General features: G+C 50.0%; 1 pseudogene; it reads right to left on the bottom strand.

Moving 5' to 3' along the window:
* Positions 1–3,238: 3,238 nt before the first annotated feature.
* On the bottom strand, positions 3,239–6,092 carry LOC123191721 (cytochrome P450 76M5-like; annotated as a pseudogene).
* Between the last annotated feature and the right edge of the window lie 704 nt (positions 6,093–6,796).

Here is a 6,796-nt window from a genome sequence, read left to right as displayed (position 1 = left end):
AGGCCGAAAGATAATGGTCGGCCCTCTTACCTCCCAGGTCATTAACAGGCCTTACTAAGTTTGGGCTACATATGGCCCAACTATACTGTAGGCCTTTAGCAGGCCGAAAGAGACATCGGGCTTGTACTGGACCATGAAGAGCATGGGCCGCTAAGAGGCCGAAAGTCAGGTCGTATTGTAAATGGCCCAACTGTGTTGTGGGCCTTTAGCAGGCTGAAAGAGAAACCGGCCTGGTATTGGACCATGAAGGGCATGGGCCGTTAAAAGGCCAAAACTAAGGTCCGAATACAAATGGCCCAACTCATTTATGGTCCGTTAACAGTCTGAAAGGCACACAGGGCCGGGAATTGGCCCAACACTTAAATGGGTCGCTAAAAGGCCAAAACTCAGGTCCGACTACAAATGGCCCAACTGATTTATGGGCCGTCAACAGGCTGAAAGTGACACGGGGCCAGAAATTGGCCCAACACTTAAATGGGCCGCTAAAAGCCGAAACTCAGGTCCGACTACAAATGGCCCATCAGACTTATGAGCCATCAAAAGGCTGAAAGACACACCGGGCCGGAAATTAGCCCAACATTTAAATGGGTCGCTAAAAGGCCGAAAGATGTACATCCTGAAAATTGGCCCATCCATTAAATGGGCCATTAACACGCCGAAATCTCATCGGGCCGATATTGAAGCCAAATATATATCGGGCTGTTAACGAGCTCGAACTGACGATGGGCTGCAATGGTGTTAAATCTTTAACGGGCCGTTGACGGGCTGAATTGGCACATCTCGTATGGGCCGTGGGCTTAAATGGACCTGCCACAAGTAGGCCTTATATGGGCCGGCCTGCTAATTTTTACTGGGCCGGCCTTTTTCACCGGAATGGGCCATTGTTGGGCCATGCCACGTGTCGACCTATTATAGGCGCCTCCTACCCAATGAGTGGATGACATCTGTCCCAACGGTGAGGCAACACGTGTTTCCTTCGCCCAATCAGAATTTTACACGTGGAAATTTCCCATTAGTCAGGGTTGTTAACGGGTTATCGGATCCAAAATCCGACCAGATAGCTTAACGGCGTTCCGTTACGGTGGATGCCACGTGTCGGTCACCCTTGACGAAAGCACTTCTGTGACACGCGATTTATCGTCATGAAAGTGGACACTTCCGTGATGATAATTTTGGTAATGTCATGGAACACTTCTAGGACAGCACAGGTATGACTATCTTGATTCTGTCATAAAATTGTCATGGGTGTACATGCATGACAAAAAACGTGACCTACTGTGACAAACACGTATCATCACGGAAGTGTATTTTTTTTGTAGTGAAGTGGGTTGGGCGCCATCCCCCCTAGGGCCCATGCGCCTAGGGTTGAGGGAAAACCCTAAAGGGGACGCCCCCCTTGGCTTGGGGGCAAGTTTCCCCTCCCTGGCCGCCGCCCCTCCCCTAGATGGGATCTAAGGGGGCCAAACCCCTCTCCCTTGCCCCTATATATAGTGAGGGAGAGAAAGGGCAGCCGCACCCTTCCCCTGGTGCAGCCCCTCCCCCTCTCCTACACCTCCTCCTCCGTAGCGCTTGGCGAAACCCTGCCGGAGAACCACGAGCTCCATCACCACCACACCGTCGTGCTTTCGGAGTTCTCCCACAACTTCTCTTTTCCCCTTGCTGGATCAAGAAGGAGACGTTCCCGGGTTGTACGTGTGTTGAACGTGGAGGCGCCGTTATTCGGCGCTTAGATCGGAATCGACCGCGATCTGAATCGCTGTGTGTACGACTCCACCAACCGCATTCTTGTAACACTTCTGCTTAGCGATCTTCAAGGGTATGAAGATGCACTCCCTCTCTCTCTCTCGTTGCTAGTATCTCCTAGATTGATCTTGGTGATATGTAGGAATTTTGAATTATTGCTACGTTACCCAACAAAACTGTGAGATAATACTATATGTTATGTCGACATGCACCCATCATGAATCTTGCCGAAGAAAACAGTTATGTGTACTGACGTGCATTCAGTAGGGACGTGTTTGATTGCCTGTATACACCTCGACCAGGCCCGTGCAGGAAGGATTCAGCCTATTTGGTAGCCCGCATACACTATTGGGCTTGCACTGCACGCTTCTTAAGGCACCTCCGGGCCTGGCTCGCTGGAAACGCAAAGATCGGCAGTTTCTCTGGAGTCAGGTCAAGCAGAAGCGCAGCGAGCGGGCCCTGCATGAGGAGAAACAGGAGGGATGCGAGGTGTTTACATGGTGTCTTCTTCAACCTCCAGTAAGCTTCTCTCTAATCTCCTTTCTTCCATGCCACTCTAATCTACACAACGATGCTTCGGTTCGTGGTAAGCTCTACACAAAAAAGATGCACATCGATGCTACGGTTCCATTCAGGCGATCGGTTTGTAGTTTCTTCGACCGTACATGCTCAATTTCTTGTTCCCTTTGGACCTGTTTTGGACGACTTTTTTCAGATTCGTTGCGCATGATCGATTGTTTGAAATTTCCTTTGACCAGCAGCCTAATTCCGCAGTTCTGCACAACAATCGTGTTGCAAGTTTTCTGTTTCAATGATCGTAGACGAGAAGATCTACATATTTCTCACGGCTGTACATATGGATATGTGTGCTATGATTTAAGACACTGCTTAATTATTCCTCTAGCCGGCGTGGTTTCTCTTGATCTCCTCTCTCGCGTCTTGTTGTGGTAGCGTCATCGTTGATGTCGTTCATCTCGGCCTTCTCCCCATGATCCTACTGCAGTTAAGCCGCCATGGCATGCACACTGTCGGGGTTCTTGTCCTCTATTCTCTGCCACCGACGGGGTCGATCATCTTGGCCTCCTCCCGGCCTCCTCTTTCTCGTCCTACTACACTGGAGTCATTTTCGGCGTCGACCATCTCAGCTCCTCTCTCTCGTCCTACTACACTAACGATGCCATGGCGTGAGCACTGCATTTCTTCTCCTCTGTCCATTGTCTTTGCACGAGCACTCCAACTAGTTCGCCGACGGGGTCGCTCACCCATGACTCTGTGCTCATCATGTCGGACACGGCGCCACGGTCACTGTCCACCGCAGTCGCCATGGTCCGGTGCACACTACATTTCTTCTATCCCTTCCTCTGCTAGCTCTTAACCCTGTGTGCTAAGTGCAAGTGCTAGCTCTTAATCATATCCCATGCGAGCAACCAAACAACTTGTAGTTGTATGCGCCGAGACAATGCAGGCAACCAAACAACATGCCAAAGTTGATCCTCTAATGCAGGAAGTCCATATGCAGGCAACCAAACAACTTGCAGATGTCGCATATGAGGCTGTTTTTTCAGAGTTAGACTGGATTGAGATGTGTATGCAACACATATACCATTCACTACGGCAACCAAACACGTCCTTGGTGACCCCAACGGGCATGGCCATGAGTGGGACAGCCGTCACGTTGGCAGTGGTAAATCTCTCGCTCACGTCCAACTCCGCGGCCGAAACGCCTTCGGGTAGCCGCCACTCGAACGCGTGCAACAGCGAGGCCAGGATGAATGGCACGACGCGCTCTGCCATCGGCGGGCCTGGGCACAGCCTTCGGCTGGACCCGAACGGGATGAACTCGAAGGCCTTACCCCGGAAGTCCACCTGATCTGCCACGTCCAGGAACCTCTCCGGCACGAATTCATCGGGCCTCTCCCACGCCTCGGGATCTCGCATTATCGCCCATGCGTTGAATATAACCGTCGAACCCTTTGGCACGACGTAGCCGCCGATCTCCACGCCTTCCTCCACGGCCCGGTGCGGCAGCAGTATCGGCGCCACCGGGTGCAGCCACATAGCCTCCTTCACCACGGCTTGGAGGTACGACAGGCTCACCGAGTCGGTCTCGCCAATAGTTTCCTTGCCGCCAAGAGCACTGTCTATCTCCGCGCGGACCTTTGCCATGACGCTTGGGTTCCGGAGCAGCTCAGCCATTGCCCACTGTACGGTGATGGACATCGTGTCGCTCCCGGCCGTGAACACCTCGAACACTATGGTTGTCAGGCTGTCGCGAGGCATCTTGCCCGTGGAGAAGAGCTCGAGGAGCGAGTCGAGGAAGTCACCGTGCTTCTCCGTGGAGGCGTTGGCAGCTGCCATACGACGGTCAACAATGCCATCCAATAGGAGGAAGATTTCTCAAAGCGTATCTCCGTCCAGTGACGCCATCCTTGCAAGTCGAGCGGCCGAAGGAAAGGGACAAGGTCGAGACGTTCGGCTTCGCGATCACCTCAACGAGCTTCCGGAACCCCTGCGCCGACTCGGTGCCCATGTCGACCATGTCGATGGAGCAGAACGCGTTCGACACGAGGTTGAGCACGCCGCCGTACAGTACTCCCTCCGGTCCTTTTTAGTTCGCATATAAGATTTGTCTGAAGTCAAACCTCGTAAACTTTGACCATGTTTATAGAAAAAGTACCAAGATTTAGAATGTGAAATCAATAACATTAGATGCGCATGACTTTAGTTTTCATATTGTATAAATTTTGGATTGTATATGTTAATACCTTTTCATATAAATATGGTCAAACTTTACGAAGTTTGACTTCGGACAATCCTTATATGCAGAGTAAAAAGGACCGGTGGGAGTACCTGGCCGCCGTCGACCTCTGTCCCAGCGCGGGCGCGGAAGTAACTCACCATCGTGTCTTGCAGCCCGCTTACATCACCTTAGTATACATGCTCTTAGTATATTTTGTATTGACAATATTCCTCAAAAAGTTGTAAGTAGCTTCAGAATGATGTATGCAAGTTCTATCTTGTTGACTTAATTTGGATATCCAAACAAAGTTGCATATCCAGAGGACGTGGGAGTTTTGCACTCGAGCTCACATGCTCTCTTATGAAAGTAAAATAAAAATAATAGTAAAAGAAATTAAAAATCTGATTTTCTTTGTGATAAACATTGATGAATGTTTTCATTGCACGCAAAAAATTGTGACGAAATGATGTTCGTCGAAATGTGGGCAAAAACACAAAATCGATGCTTCAAAAAGACTATTGTTGGAAGCATTTTTGGAGCATCAATTTTTTTCAGATTCCCATGAATGTCATTTCATCATAATTTTTTGCACATAGTGAAAGCATTCATCAATGTTTATCATAAAAAAATTCATTTTTTTACTATTTTTTTGATTTTACTATTCATGAGGGAGCATCTAAACACGGGATCAAAAGAGCACTTTCGCATATCTAGCACCATACGGATCAAAAGAGCACTTTCGCATATCTAGCACCATACGGATCAAAAGAGCACTTTCGCATATCTAGCACCATACAAAGGACAACGCTACCATGTACATGTACCTGATTTCCAACATGTACCACCACAGGGAGAAATGAGACCTTTAATCATCGATATTCATCACTACAAAACGTCATCGAACGATATTTCGGTGTTATGAAGATGAAATGGCGAATCCTCCTCAACATCACACGGTCCAAACCTGATACACAAACAAAGATAATTATTGCATGCACATCCTCATAACTACATCCGCGAGAGCAAACTAAGTGATCAACATTTTGACATGGTTGACAATGGATCTTATGCTCATGAGGAGAGCCTTTCTCATCACTTTCCACTCACTGATGATGGTAATATGGGTATCATCTGTCATGCTATTCCCGTGAGTGACTTCCCTTGATAGTTAGCTCTGGGATGAGCGCAATAAACCTCCTATCTCTCCAGCCCCTCGCGTCGTCTCCCTCGCGAGGCGACCCGAGGGCCCCCAGATCCAAGCACCGCCAGGCCGCTCCCTGCTGCTCCTCTGCCGCCGCTGCCGCCGTCCCCTACCGCGGTGGCGCCGGGCCCCGTTCCTCCAAGGGGAGGGGAATCTCCGGCCATAGCGAAGGGCGAGGCGGAGCTTGGGGCCCGAGGAGGCGGCCTCAGTCTCCATGGCGATGACGACCGTTGCGGCCGCTCGGGCGGCGTGGGGTCGGGCCTGGGCGCGGTGCTGCTGCCGCGCCGGGTGCTCGCGGTGGAGGTTGGGAAGTGCTCTTATTCGACCTACTCGGCGGCCGGCAGCGGGTTCCCGGTGGCGAGGGACGCATGTCGGGTGGGTGGCTCCTCCAGAGGTGTCTCCAGGCATAGCATGGTGCGGATCCGGTGGCAAGGGACCCGCTCGTGTGGTGGCGCGCGGAGCTCCCTGCCTCGGTTCTAAGATCTGACCGACCTCGATGTGGCGGGGTTGATGACCCACAAGTATAGGGGATCTATCGTAGTCCTTTCAATAAGTTAGAGTGTCGAACCCAACGAGGAGCAGAAGGAAATGATAAGCGGTTTTGAGCAAGGTATTCTCTGCAAGTACTGAAATAAGTGGTAACAGATAGTTTTGTGATAAGATAGATTGTAACGAGCAACAAGTAACAAAAGTAAATAAAGGGCAGCAAGGTGGCCCAATCCTTTTGTAGCAAAGGACAAGCCGGAACAAACTCTTATAATAGGAAAAGCGCTCCCGAGGACACATGGGAATATCGTCAAGCTAGTTTTCATCACGTTCATATGATTCGCGTTCGATACTTTGATAATTTGATATGTGGGTGGACCGGTGCTTGGGTGCTATTCTTACTTGAACAAGAATCCCACTTATGATTAACCTCTATTGCAAGCATCCGCAACTACAACGAAAGTATTAAGGTAAACCTAACCATAGCATGAAACATGTGGATCCAAATCAGCCCCTTACGAAGCAACACATAAACTAGGGTTTAAGCTTCTGTCACTCTAGCAACCCATCATCTACTTATTACTTCCCAATGCCTTCCTCTAGGCCCAAATAATGGTGAAGTGTTA

The sequence above is a fragment of the Triticum aestivum genome, chromosome 2A (assembly GCF_018294505.1).
Source record: "Triticum aestivum cultivar Chinese Spring chromosome 2A, IWGSC CS RefSeq v2.1, whole genome shotgun sequence".
In the NCBI taxonomy this organism is placed as follows: Eukaryota; Viridiplantae; Streptophyta; class Magnoliopsida; order Poales; family Poaceae; genus Triticum; species Triticum aestivum.
This window is presented reverse-complemented; position numbering and strand designations above follow the sequence as displayed.